The sequence below is a fragment of the Otolemur garnettii genome, unplaced genomic scaffold, assembly GCF_000181295.1.
Source record: "Otolemur garnettii isolate 467f Iridium unplaced genomic scaffold, OtoGar3 scaffold00126, whole genome shotgun sequence".
Classification (NCBI taxonomy): domain Eukaryota; kingdom Metazoa; phylum Chordata; class Mammalia; order Primates; family Galagidae; genus Otolemur; species Otolemur garnettii.
Genome location: NW_003852521.1, coordinates 3,063,333 through 3,082,713, shown reverse-complemented (window position 1 = coordinate 3,082,713; position 19,381 = coordinate 3,063,333).

Below are 19,381 nucleotides of genomic sequence, written 5' to 3'. Positions count from 1 at the left end.
ATAAAAAGTCAACATGTATAATCTTGAATAGTTCTTGGTAGATTAAGAGAATGCATTATTTTGTTTGATATTTTCCATGTCACAGGTTTCTATTATAAACATCTAGGTAAGACAACAAAACAGATATATCTTTTTTTTTCCCAAGACACGGTCTCACTATGTTGCACTCACACTTAGTAGACTGCCATGGTGTCACAGCTTATAGCAACCTCAAACTCTTGGGCTTAAGTGATTCTCTTGCCTCAGCCTCCCAAGTAGCTGAGACTACAGACCCCTGCCACAATGCCCAGCTATCTTTTTGTTGCAGTAGTCATTGTTGTTTAGCAGGCATGGGCTGGGTTCGAACCCTCCTGCCTCGATGCATGTGGCCAGCACCCTAACATGAGCACCCTGATATCTTCTTATATTGCCAAAACGTAGGCTCAGATGAAAAACTCGGCCATTTTATGAAATAAATAGATTTCCAGAATTTTCAATATTTGCTTGCTTTCTATAGCTAGTTTAACATTGTAAGTATAATTCTTTGTGGCATCAAGTGATATACAAGTCAACAGTACAATGAAGTTAAACAATATACTGAAGGAACCACTGGCTGAGCTAATGCAAGAATAATATTCAAGATAAAGTGCATCTTCTTTATATTGTGTTGTTTGGTCAAGTACTGGCGAAAGGATTGAGTTGTAAGTTCTTGGCACCAAATATCAGAAATGATGTTAATAAACTCTACTTTAGATTGGGGGGAATACATAAATAGTAAACAGTTTCCAAACCATATTAGGACATATATGTATACTGATTAAAGAAAGAGGAACAGACATACTTCCAGTATTAACAAAGCCCAAGTCTGTCTGGACTGCTACAATAAAAATATCATACACTGGGTGGTTTAGAAACAACAAAAATTTATGTTTCATAGTTCTGGATGCTGAAAAACCCACGATCAAGGTTCTGGGAGATTCAGTCTGATAAAGGTTCCCTTTCTGTCTCATGGACGGGGCCTTTTCTCCACGTCCTCATATGGCAAGGGGGCAAACAAACCTTCTTGGGACCCTTTTTTAAGGTCATTAATCCCATTCTTGGAGGCTTTACCCTCATGACTTAATCACTACCATCTCCTAATACGATCACCTTGGGGGTTAGGGTTTCAACATTTTGGAAGGGGTGCGGGACACAAATATTCTAACTGTACCAATAGGTCAGGATAAGAGAAACTTAAAACATTAATCAATATTCAGAGTACCTTCTCAAAATTACACCTCTTCTGAAAAGTAAAACTTTTGAGGTCATGAAATGCTAATTCTTCCTAATATACAAATATCTTTCAAATTAGTACATAAAGGGAAAATTAGACTAGATTATTTAAAACTAGTTTCCCAAGATTCAGAAATTTCAGTTTTGATTGCCCATGGAATGATCTATTTGCTCAGCATGCAACAGGGTACAGCCGCTATTATATTGGCTGTCAGAAACCCGCACTAGGCAGGTTACTAGCAAGTTTTACCTCCAGTCATAACTTTTTAAAAAATCCTTTCCATTATTGTAACAACTTTATTGTCCTGGTTTTGATAATTATACTACGGTTATTTGATTAACACTAGAGCAAACTGGCAGAAGGGTACGCAGAGTGCTCTGTGCTACTCTGACAAATCTGTAGTAAATCCAAAATTATTTCAAAGTAAAATTTAACACGAACACACTTTCTCCCACATCAAACGGATTTAATAGTAAGCCGGATAAGATTTTTTAAAATTTCCACAATTAACAAGATTAGTAATATCTAAATTATTATTTTTTTCTGGATTATCTATGTGTATATATCATGTACATGGATTATTACCATAGCTGATTATTTTATAAATATAAACATACTTAGAGTGCCGACCAATTATACTCTGAAACAAATAGTAAATTAGACACCAATTTTCAGGGCATTTTATTCTCTTGATGGAATTTCTTAATAACATGCGAACACCCGTTGACATCCTCCTCTCTGCTCCTGGCTGGGGCAGGTGTGTGGGTGAGAAGGCAGGTGGTCACTTCTCATTCCTTCCTGTTGGTGGTCAGGTAGAAAGCTGCCAGAACTGTGACCCCATTCCAGTTGTCACAGTTTAGGTTCCCTGAAAAAATACCGAGACTCAAATATGCATTCAGGGAGGAACTTATTAGACAATGTTTGAGAGAATAAAACCGTAGGAGGTAAAGAATGCAGGATTGGGCAGAGTTAGGAGTGGAAGCAGAGAGATGAGTTTCAGCAGGAGCTCTGGGTCCTCCAAAACTGAGCAGAACTGGGCCTGGCCTTTGGCCCCTATTGGTTAGACACTGTATGTGCACACACTCGAGGGGGGACCCAGCCTTGTATCCAGCTGAGTGTGCCATGAGGGGGGCTGGGCAGAAAGCTCCTCTCGTTCTCAGCTAGCCCCTCATCAGGTCTAGGTGACTTAGCTGGCAGATGGCCACAGCACCATCTATTCAAAGTCTAAGACTTTGTCACCATTCCCTTTTTGGGACATGAATGCTGTACCTGTGCTTTACCACCAAGTGTGGACAGAGAAGAAACAGCTTGACAATTAGACTCCTTGGGTGAGAAGTGTGTTCTTCTCAGATGCCTTATACAAGCAGAAATAGAACCTGCGTCTGATAATCAGGGTAAATTGTACCCCTACCAATGGGGTGGCTTACCTTCCTGCCTGCTTGTCTCTTACACAAATTGTCCAAGGGACCCAGTGTTGGCATGACTTAGAGTTTAATGGGATGCTTGCTGTGTCTTCCAGTGGAATCATTGCTTTTTCTCTAAAATAACAATGTCTACACATGCAGAATATAGGGAGAGGCAGCACAAATTCCCCATGTGGGTCACTGTGAATGATGGTAAATATGGGCATTCCTACTGCCCTCCTTTGCTCCCAGACCCTATAGGACATAATGTAACATTTATTGATTTAGAGTATATTTTTCATTTTAAGGGATGGTGCATAATCACTTGAAGGTGTCAGCTTAGAAGATGCTCTGGGTTCACTGCTCTGTCACAGTGGAGCTCCTGGGGGCTGCAATGTGTGATCTGCTTAGTGGATCCTATAGTCATGTGACCACCCTGGCACCTCTTTTGTTATGAAGTGAGAGTGCCTTGGACTGATCCAATGTTACGCCTGATCCTGACAGTGTTACTATTTATGGGCTCAGTCTAGCTATTGGGGGCAGGACAAGCAAATGAAAACACAGAATAAATGCTGATTTCACCTCAGAATAATTTCTGATGTTTCCAATGTAATAAACTTGCTACCAAGTAGTTAGTCTCCGTGAGGATTCATCAGGGAATCAGGGCTCTCAGCATTAGACGCTATTGCTGACCGACTGCACATTAGCAGCAATGGAAGCTGCACCGGTCTGGGGGTTGGGAGCTGTGTATCGTCTCCTCCACTGCTAGCACTGCCTCTCTGTCCCTGTGCCCATGGTGGAGCCGGGGGCAGCCTGACCACGGGGGGCTGAAGCCAAGCAGGCAGGTCCTTGTGTCTCTTTAGTTGTTGGGCGCCTCTCTTGTGGAAGATGTTCTCTGGTGGGTATTGACATGTGATAAAATATCTTCACACTTCGTGACCACAACTGTATGTTTATACTTTGAGATAGCAAAGAGTGGAAGCTCTTTGCTCCTGATCTTCCAATATGTGTCTTTCAAGTTCTCAGAAGTAACCGTATTATGAACGTGGGCCAACTGTCTATGCACATACTGTGAAATGTTAGATACGGTCCCCAAAGCACTACCTTTTGGGAACATTACACACAGCACTGTCTTTCAAGGCATCCCTGAGTGGGGCTCTAATGCAGCATGGTCTGTTTTTGGGTTGGGCACACATACTGACCTGACCCACCTGGGAGCCAAGAGTCCCATATCCTGCAGGAGGTTATGAGCTCTGTAATCCCTTGCCCCACTCCCCACATGTACATACTCTGTAACTAGAACAACCATAGTGAGAGCTTAGGGAGCTAGGAATCCAAGGTGGGAGATGTGGGGTGCTGGGCCTTAGGCAGTGAATTTGATTCTGCATGCCCCACTTCTATCTATGATTAACTCTTCCTGGACCTACTCAGCTTTGTGATTTGATGTGTTGGACAGAACCCAGGTCACAAAGGCAAGCTCTTCATGTGCTATCCCATAAGACAGATGTTTCATCTCCACTAGGTCACAGCAGAATGCCAGAAACTCTTTTATAAATGATGTATAATTTTCTCATGCCAATGACATACCTTGTTCCAGAACCATATGGCTCCACTTTGTGACCTTCCTATTGTTCTCGCCACAAATCCCACATGGCACCATAAAAGCCATTTGGGGTTAATGCACCAGTAGCAGGTTCCTTGCATGGCAGTTTGCTTTGCTCCTGAGCCATTTATTGCTCTGGGCCTTATTAAAACCAGGTTTGGAACAATATGTCTGTATGTGGAACATACTACATTTGTAACTCAAAAGGGCTACCAAATATTGTGCTGCACACTATTGGTGGTAAATATAAAACGCAATCAACACTCTTTTATTTTGAGAGCGATGTTTCAGCATGCCCCATACCAGCTTCCCTGAAGTGGTCCTCAGCTCTTCATTGGCTCGATCTCTCACCCTCAGGAGTGCACATTTTCCACCAAGGCCTCCAACATACTTGCCACTTCTTGCTCATCTGATATCATTATCATGATGCCGTTGATAGAGAAGACTGGACGAATGATGGTCCAGGTTTCTTCTGACTATATTACAACAGAGGTTGACAGAGGTAGTATAACCTTAGGGCGAGATGATGAATTTACTGTTATCCTATCCATGTGCATGTGAATGAATAGCAGCCTCCCCTGGCTGTCCATGTAGCCATGTGGGCAGCCAGAAAGGCAAAGTAACCCAAATCAGCTTGTGATGCTTTGGTGATGGCAGCAGCTAATAAATCGTGAGGACTAATGACCAACATGGGAGTATAAATATTCACGCATTTGTGCTATATATTATGTAATATGTAATACATGTATGTAATGATCAAATATATATATGAATTCACATACACACAGGTATATGTACATACATGTGCATTTATCTTCAGTTATCTTCTAATAATAGTGGCCATAGAATATTTTATTAAATATTCTAACTGGAGTATTTATTAAAAATTATGATTATAAAGCACTACTTTACACTTTAGAGCTCATGAAGGTCATGAGGTTCACTTTATTGTAGCCTTTAATTCCACATTAAAAGTAATTATTCTGATTCCCGTGAAACTCACTTTGGAAAATATTTTGCTTAAGAGAGTTGCTAAAATTTCCACCAAAGAATTCCTTATTTGGCTACACTATTGAAATATGACGAATGCTGGTTCATGGTAAATAAACTATGAAAAATAGGGTTGTGTAAAAATCAATATATATAAATAAAAATAATTTGAATTGAATTTCTGCTCGAAAGCAAGACCTGAAGTATAATAACCTTGAATAATCACCTTGGCTTAATCCCACATCATAACTTTCACAGTATCCAGGATTCACCCCTGTCTTATCCAACTTTAATACAGTAAAACAGAAAAATAGCCAATTCTCCAGAGAACACAATTTCATTGGAATAAATTTCTAAGAATATTTAGATATTAGAATTGCAAAACCATATATTAAAGCAAACTACTAAACTATACTTAATAATATATATAAAAAGTGCCAAATGTAAGAAAACATAGAAAATTTAAACAAAGAAATTAAAACTGTGTAAAATAAAAAATGAAAATCTAGGACTGAAAAATATATTTTCTGAAATAATAAGTATGTCAGGAGAGAGAGGGAAAATTAAACTAGAAAGAATATTAGTAAAAGCCATCTGATATTTTATCAGGTAAAAATGGAAAGAATATTTTAAAAATGAATGATGTCTCAGGGATTTAAGGCTAACTTACTTGTAATTAAAGTCCATGAAGAGAGCAGAGAGAAAATGAGACAGAAAAAAATATATTGAAAGACATCATGGTTTTAAATTTCCCAAATTTTAGACAAAAACTTAAGAGAATCGGGAAGTTTCAAATATCCCAAGAAGGATAATATGAAGAAAAACCACATCTAAGACCATCATAGAAAAACTACTAAAAACTACTAAAAAGAAAAAACCATTTTTTTTTAAAGAAAAATCTGAAAACAGAGAAAAATGACACATTACAAATACAGGAACAATAACGTGAATGACTACAGCCTTATTATAAAAATCTAGAACTGAGCAGCATAATGACTGTAATATAAAAGTAACGACTTGAGCTTAACAAATGAACAGAGCAGAAATGAAAATAGTTAAGAACCTGAAGATATGACCACACAGATTACCCAATCTGAAGAACACAGAGAAAAGTAAATTTAAAGAAGCATTTGTAATTTGTGAGACAATACTTAGTGATTAGACAGTCTCAGAAGGAGAGGAGAAAGAAAAGGGACAGATGAAAATGTCTAAAATACTTATCAATATCAAGATCCCCCAAACTTGGTGAAAGACACCAACTTACAAATGTAAAAAACTCAGTAAATCCCAAGCAAGTTAAATACCAAAAACAAAACAAAACACATCCTAGTAAACCATAGATAAACAGCTATAAAATAAATACAAAAAGCAAATTTTGAAAGCCAAAGAAAAAAGCACATTGAAAGAGGGAGGGAAAAGGTGGAAATCATGACTGACTTCTTGCCTGCAGCAAGACACCTTTCAAACAGGGGCCAGAATTGGAGTGGACAAATGAACCAAAAGACAATAAAAATGCTGGACCCAGAATTCTAAACCCAGCAAAAGTATTTTTCAAAAATTGTAACATATTCAAATTAAAAGAAAAAACAGTTAAGAGAATTTGCCACTAGCACACTTGCACTATAAGGTGAAGTGTTAATACCTCTATTTGAAATACAAATGGAAGACAAATATAAAAATCTAGATATTTCCCATTTCCTTATGATATTCTTCCTTATTATAAAATAAAAATGACTACTGAAGGCAAAAATAATATCTTTCCAATACGGGATTTAAAATCTATCTAAAATGTGCGACACTGTTAGCCCAAAGAACAGGGCATATTGGGCGACAGCTTGAGGCTCTGTCTCAAAAAAAAAAGGAATTATATTGTAGGAGTCTTACACGTATACAGTGTGAAATGTATAATTTGATTTAGTGTCAACAGTGATGAGTTAAGAGGCATAGTATAGTTCCTAGAACAACTAAAAATCATTAAAAGAGATATAAAGCAAATAACTAAATAACTTTTTATGTAACTAAAAAACATAGAAAGGAAATAAAATAGTATATTAGCTAACACTGTATTAATTCCAAAGAACGAAGTATAATTAGAAGATAAAAACACAGAAGAGTGTGAAAATTGAAGAAGAATAGCAAGATGGTTGACTTAAATCAATCATAAGCATCTCAACCATAAAGACAAAGGTAGAGGGGAAGTAATAGCATGCAGATGTACCAGCGTGAGAAAACTGATGTCACTATGCCATGGGATGTAGACTTCAGGACAAGTAAGACAAACATACATGAGAAGGAAATCTCATCAAAGTATAATTCATCAGAAAGACATAGCTGTATTAAAATTTTAATACCAAGTCACATCATTTGACTTCTGCAATTATGAGAGATACAAGATATAATATACAGATAACAAATCTTATCAGTATATATTAAGTGTTGCAATTTTAGTGCAGTTTTTTTTCTTCTTAAAAAGTGTATGTTCCTCCAAAGCCTCCTGAGCACATTGTAGAGGTTGCTGCCCACAGGAGGCACCTTGAGGCACTTAGGAAGGTGCCTCCATTTCTCCCCTCCCCAATATACCTGATGTTCAACTCTCCAAAAAAAAAAAAGTGTGTACATTTTTGGCACTGTCTGTATTTCTTCTTTATTCATTTACCACGTCCTATTTTTATAGGACTATACTTCCATAAAGTATCTATATATGCAGATATAGATACTGAAAGATAATGAAAACAGAGGAAGAAAGACATGACACAACCTAGGGGAAAATAAACTAGCATTACACTAATAATGTGCTGAACATTTCATGAACAGTGTCTCCTTTTGTCCTGACAAGAGCCCTAAGATACACTTTTATTATTCTGATCATATAGATGAAGGAATTGTCACACAGTTATTAAGTAACAGAGACAAGTTTTGATATCAGCCTTGTCTGATTTTTGACTACGAGAACCTGGTAATTAAAAATGCCTTGATATTTACAACTCAACTATAAATTATAATTTTCAATTTCATTGCTAATTATAAACCCAATGTGAACTGAGAGCTTTACAAGATACGTTGTCTCTTAGGAACAGGCAGGAATTAAAAAATTCACAGGCTAATTAATCAGACCTTGAGCAATCTATAATTGACTTTTTTAGTGAGGTCTGTGTGGATGACTGTGTAGTCTGGTGTACACTAAAGAGACCTCTAGGCATTTTTTAAAAGTTAGGCATGCCCACTGCTGGCATGATTATGTTCATTCTGGGAATTTTAAGGGGTCTGTTCTCAATCTTACGGTTTCCTTGGAAGTTTCAAGAGCTATTCCTCAGAGCCTCCAAAAGTAAATTGTAAAGTATTGGATTATAAAATCTATCCACATGGTGGTAGGGGCCCTGTGTGTTCTTTTAGAGAAATCAGACATTAAAAGTGTTTATATTTCTTAATTTAAAATAGGTTAATAAAAATTCCAGATTATGTATTTAAAATATGGTCACTAAATGGGCTGCTGAAATAAGTAGGAGAAATCTTTTATGTTATTTAAAATAATTACATTCCGCAAATCCCAGGCAGTAGTGGAAAGGTTGGATTCATTTTTACATTCAATGTGTTGACTTTAAAGGCAGCTTCTCCATGCTCACTCCATTCCCTTCCAGGAGATGTCTTAGCCCCATTAAGATTTGGAATCAGAGAGATCTGACTTAGAAATGTCAAAATATGGCACCCCTCAAGTGCCATAAAAAGGTGTATGTTAAGGTGAGCTACATGTCATCTCTGGGCTTCAGTTTCTCCATCTATAAAATGGAAATAACATGTCTATTTTCCAGGATGCTTTTCAGGTAAGTGGAGACAATGTGTGTCACTTGACAGACATACACTTAGGGCCCAGTAACATGGAATTTCATAAATAGTGGACATCTACTGCCTATGATATTCTTTTCTTAAGTTATCTCATATCAATTTATGTTGATAGCATTAATGCTCATCATTTTCTTATATCTTCCTTTGCCAACTTTAATAGTTGCAAAAATAGTCTCCAATAGCCAAAACACTTGCTGCTTCCCTCCAGCCATGAAAAAAAAAAAAGAAAGAAAAAAGAAGGAAAGAACAAAAAAGAAAACAAAAAGTATCCCAAGAAGACATAAAATTTGCATCAAAATTCATTGGAGAATAGTCTATTTTTCCAAGTTTTTGTTACTCCAGACAATTCTTTTCCCCAAATGCCCTTTACAATGTGTCTTGTGCTTTAAAGCTTGATTCTCTATCTCTTCTATGAGTAGCAGAATTATACGTGGAGCATCCCATTGGGTGTCTCCTAGAGTGGTGCTAATCATGGCCTCCCCATCATAGCTTATGGGTATGTGTGCTTGGGTGTAATATCCAGTGCCCCCCATCTCATGCTCTCTTTATTAAAATTTATATCTGTTTTCATTTGAATTTTGGGTTTTACTTTTGCATCATCTAATGGTGTTGGTGATGACACTCTAAGATACAGCTCGGAAATAACTATTCAGTTTTATATAGTGTTTAACACGTTAAGAATATATTTAGATATGTTATTGTATATGCATTTTATTGAAAAGCATATGCATAACTTTAATTATTTTTTAACTCCACCAACCCAAAACCTCATAAAATTTCCATAAGTCATAGGGTTACATCCAGCACTACACTGTTGACTGAGGGCTGTTAAATGGTATCACAGAGGAACTGGCAAAGAAAGTGACTGCATATCTGAGTAATTATTTTTTAATTTAAACTCCCGGCCTGAAGATTTTCCTTATGCCAAAAGGTCTTTAAAACACCAACCCTTCCAGCCACCCAGCATGGAATATAACTGCTGATTGTTACAAATCAATAACATCCAATTTAGAGAGACTGGGAGCTGAAGGTTCCATTGCCATAATTTTGTAAGGCATTTTTGAGCAAAGTGAAATGTCTGTTTTAATTAATGACTTAAAACTCAAACTATCAGAAAAGCAGAAATAAATTAGAAATAAGCAATATGGGTCAGAAATTAGAAACAAATTTACCTGACTCACAAACATGCCGGGAAAAGTCCATATTGGGTCAGATCCAGGAGGCACTGGAGCCACTGTCATGTGTCCTCTGTCTTTTTTTTAATTTATTTTTATTTTTTATTTCTTACAACATAACTGTGTACATTAATGCAATCATGGGGTACAGTGTGCTGTTTTCATATACATTTTGAAACACTCTCATCAAACTGGTTAACATAACCTTCATGTCATTTTCTTAGTTATTGAGTTAAGACATTCATACTCTGCTTTTAAAAAGATTCACTTGTACCCTTGTAAGATAAACCATATAGGTGACCCCACCAATCACCCTCCCTCCCCCCAGCCACCCCCCTCACGTCCTCTCTCCCACCCCCTTCCCATATTCTAAGGCTATAATTAGGTTATGACATTCCTATAAAAGCTATGAATTAGTTTCAAAATAGGGCTGCGTACATTGGATACTTTTTCTTCCATTCTTGAGATAGTTTGCTAAGAAGAACATTTTCTAATTCCATGCATATAAACATGAAGGAGGTAAAGTCTCCATCCTTCTTTAGGGCTGCATAGTATTCCATGGTGTACATATACCACAATTTATTGATCCATTCATGGGTCAATGGGCATTTGGGCTTCTTCCATGACCTAGCAATTATGAATTGGACTGCAATGAACATTCTGATACAAATATTACATGGGTTGATGGGCATTTGGGCTTCTTCCATGATCTAGCAATTATGAATTGGGCTGCAATGAACATTCTGATACAAATATTACAATGTTGTAATTCGATTTTTGGTCTTCTGGATATATACCTAATAAAGGAATTGCAGGATCAAATGGCAGGTCTATTTTTAGTTCTCTCAGTGTTCTCCAGATGTCTTTCCAAAAGGAACGCATTAACTTGCATTCCCACCAGCAGCGTAGAAGTGTTCCCTTTTCTCCACATCCACGCCAGCATCTCTGGTTTTGGGATTTTGTGATATGGGCTAATCCTACTGGGGTTAGGTGGTACCTCAAAATAGTTTTGATTTGCATTTCTCTGATGATTAAGGATGGAGAGCATTTTTTCATGTATCTGTAGGCCATGCACCTATTTTCTTGAGAGAAATTTCTATTCAAGTCCTTTGCCCACCCTGAGATGGGATTGCTTGTTTTTTTCTTGCTAATACGTTCGAGTTCTCTGTGGATTCTGGTTATTAAACCTTTGTCAGAGAAATAACCTGCAAATATCTTCTCCCATTCTGAGGGCTGTCTACCGCTTTATTTACTGTGTTCTTTGCTGTGCAGAAACTTTTTAGTTTGATCAGGTCCCAAAAGTGTATTTTTGACATTGCTTCAATTGCCCAAGGGGTCCTCTTCATAAAATTTTCACCCATGCCTATTTCAAGTGTTTCAGCTGCACTTTCTTCTAGTATTTTTATAGTTTCATGCCTTAAGTTTAAATCTTTAATCCAGTGAGAGTCTATCTTAGTTAATGGTGAAAGGTGTGGGTCTAGTTTCGGTCTTCTATCACCATCCAGTTAGCCCAGCACCATTTGTTAAATAGGGAATCTTTTCCCCACTCAATATTTTTAATTGGCTTGTCAAAGATCAGATAACAGTAGGTGGCTGGATTCATCTCTTGGCTCTCTATTCTGTTCCATACATCTACCTCTCTGTTTTTGTGCCAGTACCATGTGTGTCCTCTGTCTTGAACAGTTTTTTGTATCTAACTAGGTGAAGCTCAGAAACCATTTAAGCATGCAGCTAGCTGAACAGGCATGTTATATCTCTCAATTCAAGTAATTTTCCTAACTACATATCTTGTTTTTCTTTCTCCTCCCTCAGTTCATCGTGCCTTATATACTTGAGAGCTTTTGCTGATTATCTAACACATTTTAGACTTCAGCATGTTTATTATCACAAAGATTTTCTCTGAAGATCAAGATTCTTTGTCCTTGCCTATTTTAATTGCCTTCAATCAGGTATCACAGAATCTCTCTTTATTAAATTTTAATAAAATTTCTACAGTTGTTACCCTTATACTGTGAAATATGTGATCCTCTTGACTAATGTAGAAATATTATTTGGGTGATTTGACATCTATATTATAGGATCAGAGAGCCTTTTGTAGAAGTGTGACCAAGGGTGCAGTGCCTAATATTAATTTATGAGTGAGCTAATGGATTAGTGGAAATTTTAGTGAGCATAGAGAGAAAATTATCAAAGCTCCGTAAGATTTTCAATCTTGAGATATTCTGCTTATTTTTTCTTTATGCTCATAAACAAGATAGGGGATAATATTCACTGAGGATACAAATGATGGAATCAGAAATATTCTAACTGTTAAAAATAAAGAAAGCCTCAAATACAATTAGAAGGCATTTAACATTATGATCATAATAAAGAAAGTTCCAGAAGTCATCATTACAATTTTAAGTGAAAGGTAGAAAGGATATAATCAAGATTTTTGATATCTATTTATATAGCTGAAGTCAATATCAAATTTTATTATGCTCTATAATTGATTCTACTTATACTATGTTATTAGCTTAAAAGATAGTGCCATTTTCCTTTAGTAGTCAGATAATCTCAAAGATATGATCAATCAATGCCAAAGAAATTTAAAAGAATTTCTAATTTCTAAGTACTCAACAAAATACTAGTTATCGAATGGATACGTACAATTGAATATACATGTGTCTCAAAAACATAAGCACACACAATGATAGCCACCAGTGAGCAACATAACTTAAATTTCCATAGCATAATGGCAAGTCACATTTTAGTGTCTTTCCTAAGTGGGTTAATAGCCTAAAGTTAAATCACATGACTGTCAAAGGTCATACTAATAAAATCAGACACTAAGAGAATGAGAAAGGCTTAATGCTTAGGGCTTGAAATGAGCTAATTTCAAGCCTGTTGTATGTTGAATGTGTATCAGAAACACATTTTGGTCGACCTTTCTGGGCACTTCTACAGTATTTAATAGTCCTTTATCTGACAATGTATGTGTTCTTCACCATTTTCCCGGATAATCTTTTACCAATGATTACCAATGCAACTTTATATAACTTATCTTTCTTTCAAAAGTTGTCATTAATTTCTGATAGTGAGCTAAAGGGAAATTTTTTCAAACTAAAATTAGATAACAAAAGCTGGTGACTAGCAACATGTCAGGTTGGAGACACTAATAATGCTGGAGACGTATAGGAATAGTGCTAGTAATAGCCTGTTTTGTAATATTCTTTTTTGAAAATTTCAGCCATATATGGAAAATGATACTTAGCTCCTTTGCCCATTGGGACAGCACATGTAGTTAAGAGTCCATGCACATCAATTTATGATGTTCATGTTTTCAGTTTTACAAATATGACTATTCCATATACATTACCTTAGGATACACAATTATAAGGCTCTCATTTTCATTTCAGTGTATAATAAACACCCCTAGCCACTGAAGTACAGTATTAGAATGCTTCCTCTATAAAAGCAAAGAACCCTCAATTACAGAACACTAAAAGTCAATGAAAGATCATTTATTGTATTTGTTCCCAAACACTGATCTGTGCATGTTATCAAACTGGTTGCATATGGCAGCTTATTTATTGTAAAATAAGAAGTACTTGATCTGACTACAAGATGTCCTGATTTCATAGGTGGCAACTGGGTCTTACCATTCCAGGTGTGCTCTTGGCAAGCAGGTGGGTGCCACCTCAGAGTCTGGAAAGAATGAGAATCTCAAACTCCATTCTACCCAGACCCTGTGTTTTAAAAGATCTCCAGATAATTCATGTGTACATGAAAGTTTGGAAAACTGTGGTCTAGGATACTGGGTTTTTGTTTGTTTTGTTTTCAAAATACCCAGTTGACCTGAAGAACATCAAATGGCATAAATTTTTACAGACCCGTTGAACCCAGGGATGCAGAGGTTTGAAGCGATTATGACTGAACTCCATTTTAAGCATTTTCTTGCTTACTTTATCAATATTTTCGTCATTAACATTTTGGCAGGATGTGAAGTAGGATGAAGACAACTGACAGACAATGGGTTCCTGGAGGACTGGACAGAGCATCGGGCAAATTTTGGCAGAGGAATATGTTGTGGAAATCAATGACAATAGATTGAAATGAGAGCTAACTTTGAGGAAATTCTGAGCATGGAGGGGTTTAAGATTTCTAAGAAAAAAATTAACTGCTATCCATAAATCACTAGACTGAGAAAAACACAGGTACTATTTTCAATGTGTGGAAAGTAAGTCTGGCCAATTGAAATGAATACAAATGAGTTAAGATCTGTGGCAGGTAAGGAGGTGGAGATAGCAGGTGCAAGACTTCTCTGTGTGGGGAAATAAGCTAGTGTGATGCAATACCACGTGATCGAGTTCACTCATGTTATTTACATTTTACATCACTCAATCACCTTTGTGGTCACTCAATATTTATAGAGTTAAATATTTCATTTGAGCCTGATAGGTTTTTTTCATGCTTTCCCAATTATTTCCTTTTGACGAAGAAATAGTAAAAGGCCAATGGAGTTTTCTAAGGCACAGTCTACCCACGCAGGCAAACTGTTTTTTAGCTACTATCTTCTGCTTAAAGAAATTGAAGAGATTTCTCCTGAGATTTTCAGAAATAGGGTATAGAACATAAAGGAAAACAAAAGTTGTGGACATGTGGGGACAAGAAGGAAAGCAGGCAAGCTGGGCAGAGACAACTTCCTAGGATCAATGAATAGATTGAATTTCAAGTGACCTTGTGTGAACTTCTTGGAAAAAGCTGACCATGAGGACTCTAGGCCAGGAAAACCATCTAATTAGCTATGGGCTAGATTATCATAGGATGTGCCAAAAATGGCCAGTAAAATTTGAACAGAGCAAGAAGAAAAATATAAATAGTAACAGAGATAATAATCTAGCCAAGTTGTTATATTTTTACGTTAGAATCCTACTGAATATCCTTTATCATTTTCTTAAGTGGTTACAATAATATGGAGGATATATATGAAAGATATATATATGTATAAAATAAATTTGTAGGGAAACTTATGGGGTTTTTATCATTAACCTATGTATTACAGCAACAGATATGAGTTCATCATCCACAATGTGCAGACATTACGAGGCAATGGAATGCACCGTCCCTGCATTATCTCATTTACACGCTCATAGAGGGAGAATTCTGGAGACAGTTTAAGACTCAAGCTTGAAGCATGTATAGGGAGGATAAATAGGATAAAATGATCAGATTTAGGGGTTCAGGGGGGAGTGGAACAGGGTTCAGCAAATATGTTGTATAGGAGCTTTACTTTGACTTGAATCTTCAGGACACAGAGAGCGGGGATGGGCTGGGTTGTGGCAGGGGAGAGATTTCCAGACAGCCAGAGACTTGGAAAAGTTCATGCCCTTCTATGAAATGTGCAAAAGAATTGTTTTTCATTTTCACAATAAGGTTTGTGATCATCAAAGAGAGAGGCCTTCTAGACCTGTAATCTTTTTCTCTTTATAAATAAATAAATAAAAAGCTTTTCACAATTTGACTTCTCTCTTCAAAGATAAAAAGAAGAGAAAGGTCATGATGCTAATATACAGAAAAACTAGACAAGCCTTTCCTGCTGTGGCTCATTTGGCAAATTTTATTTAGTCTGTCTGTTTAACATTTCAGAGATAAACAGCTCTAATTGGTATCTCTATGATAGCTTTGACCATTGCTTCTATGTGGCTAATAGAAGCACATAGATGGTGGTGTGCATTGGTGGTATTAATGGAAAAGTAATTAATATACAGAAAAGCATGATTAAATGGAAATCTTTTCAAATGTTGTACAGACTCTTCAAAAAGCCATTTAAAGAATCAGTTCACTTTATTTCTTCCAAGATGCAACCTGGAATTGAAGCAGGCCTGCTGCTTCTCCCTGGAGATCGATTTTTCTAAGCCCATAGTTCAGATCAGTCAGTGTGATAATCTCTCCTGTCAAACAAAGTACCTGTCTGTTCAAAGTCATGCTGGATAAGAAAGATGTTCTTTGCACTGCCAAAGGATTCCAAATAAATAAGGATAATAATCATGCCCTCACCATGTGTGAAATATTTGTCATTCTGAAGGAAACTGGAGCAGGGCATCGAATTACAATTTCACTGAAGAGTTATTATGTTTAGTTAGATCACCCTTCCAAATAGGTAGAGAGGGCTAGAAGAGGAATATTACCTTTTAAAAAATGAACTGTAGAAGTATCCTTAACTTAGAATTACAGGAAAATATTTTTAAAATGTAAAATCTTCCTGGCTGGACAATATTTGCCCTTTTCTCCCTGGAAGTATTATGAAGCTACAAAAATGAGACAAAGCACAACGTTATTTTCTCTTACTTAAGGCTTGAAGATTCCATAGCCAGCTATCAGAAGGAAGAAGCTGAGTTAGATGATTGTGAAAAATCATCTAATTTATGAGAATATCATCAATAGGATAAGAGACCTGAAATATCAGAATGGCAGTCGTACCTTATTCAAATTATCATATTTCTCTTGACATCTGGAAAGCCTATTTTTTGAGGCAGAAGCTCCAAAGGAAATACTTTCCCAAATCAGAAAGATCCTTTGATAGAATATGCCATTTTCCCTTGAGAGCCACTTTCACTGTGCATGTTTTTATTAGACAGAACAAGTTTCTGGAAAGATGTTAATGCAATATGGATTTAAAATATGTATGTGGTTCCTATATGTACAGGGATCTTATTAAAAGTAGCATAATATTTTCAATAATATGAGTTTCAGTTGATTTATTATAGGAGAGAAACAAAGTTTGACATATTTATGTTTCCTAACACCAAAGGAGCATGTTTCTTTCCTTTCAGAAGGAATACGCACCTTTATTTTGCATTTTGTTATTCTACTAACATGCTTAGTGATGACAGCAGTTTAAGGAAATAAGAACTCAGTGTCCGGGCCAGATTGTCAGTCTCACTTTGGCATTACTCTAAAAGTAGGGGACTTTATTCTTCTGCATGTGGCTATCCAGTTTTCTCAGAGCCACTTATTGAATAGGGCATCATTGCCCCAGTGCGTGTTTCTGTTTGCTTTGTCCAGAATCACTTGGTTGTAGCTGGATGATTTTATTTCTGGGCTCGCCATTCTTTTCCATTAGTCTATGGGTCTGACTGTATACCAGCACCATGCTGTTTGAGTACTAGAGCCTTGTAAGTACAATTTGAAGTCTGATATGTGATGATGCCTCCCAGTTATGTTCTTTTTGCCTAAGATTGTTTTGGCTATTTGAGTTCTTATTGGTTCCATACAAGATATGACAATTAAGTTTGTAAACTTATCCTAGAAAAATGCTACCCACCTCAGTGCTGAATATCACAACAGCTGCCTTTGAAGTACTGCCCTGGGGAATATGCACTGATGCCTGTGCCTAGCCCCCTCTTCCAAGCAATTTTGACACTCTTTCTTTGGAGTGGCCATTAGAGCTGTCATTGTACAGCACATAAAAACATGCAACAACAACAATGAGCACCACTCAGCCAGACTCTGCCACATGTTGATGTGAACACAGGTATAAAACACTGATATAGCGAGGTTATGAAACTACTGAGTTGTTTGTACAGTGCTGCCAAGGTAAGTGACCAGTGGCAAGTTCATGAACTTCATTGTCAGACTTTCATACAACAGACCAATGGTCAGTCCAGAAAAGGAGTTCTCAAATTGCTCTGAAGGGTAGAAGAGACACAGGTGTCAGTTTATACTTTCCTAAGAGAAGTAGTTCAAAGGTGACTGCCTTGATATTCAGCAATGAGTTATGTAGCACCTTTTTTTAGGATGAGTTTGAGGACTTAATTGTAAGACTTCCTCTGTATGTTCACCAGTTTGTTACAGTCCCTTGGGTGGTCAACTTACAGAGGTTCTACTATAATTTGTGTACATTTATTTTTAAATGAGATTTGCTGAAGACATTTACCAAGGCTAGGAGTTTTGGGGTAGAGGCATTAGGATTTTCTAGAGGTAAGGCTATGGCATCACCAAGTAGTGATAGTTTGACTTCCTATTCCCCAATTTGAACGCCCTTTCTTTCTTTCTTTTGCCTGATTGCTCTGGCTAAGACTACTTATCCTATGTTAAATAGAAGTGGCGACAGTGTCAGCCCTTGTCTCATTTTATTTCTTAGGGGAATGCTTTTAACTTTTCAACATTCAGTATGATGTTGGCTAAAACAAGATTCCTATTTCTTACCATAGACAAAAATTAACTCAAGATGGATTAGAGCCTTAAATGCAAGACATGAAACCATACAAACTGTAGAAGAAAAAGAGGAAAAATTCTTCTAGAGATTGGCCAAGACAAAGAATTTATGATTAAGACACATATGGGTCTTAGCAACAACAAACAAATAAATGGGGCCTAATTAAATTAAAACATTTCTACACATCATGGCAAGTAATCAATAGCTTAAATAGATAACATATAAAATGGGAGAAAATATTCATAAACTATGTATCAGATAAAGAACTAATATCCAGAAATTCACAAAGAACTCAAATAAGTCAGCAAGAAAAAAAAAATAACCTCATTAAAAAGTAGATATTAAAAGTATCTCATATTTTGAGACACACAAATGCCCAACAAACCCGTGAATAAATGCTCAACATCATTAATCATCAGAGAAATTCAAATGAAACCCACTATGAGAATGGCCATTATTTAAACATCAAAAAAAAAAAAAAAGATATTCACAGGATATAGTGAAAAAGAAATGTTTGTAGACTCTTGGTGGCACTGTAAATTCACAGCCTCTATGGAAAACAGTATGGAGATTCTCTCAAAAACTAAAAGTAGAACTATCATTTGATCTAGCAATCCCACTACTAAGTATCTATCCAAAGGAAAAGACATCATTATACCAAAAAACCACTTGCAAGCAAAATGTTTATCTTATCACTATTCACAATTGCAAAGATATGGAATCAACCTAAATACCCATGAACGGATGAGTGGATAAAGAAAGTGAAGTATATATATACCATGGGGTACCACTTGGCTGTAAAGTGGGATAATTCCTTTTGCAGCCAATCAGATGGTGTTGGAGAACATCCTAGGTGAAGCATCTCAGGAATAGGAAAACAAACACCATATGTTCTCACTAATAAGCAGGTGCTAA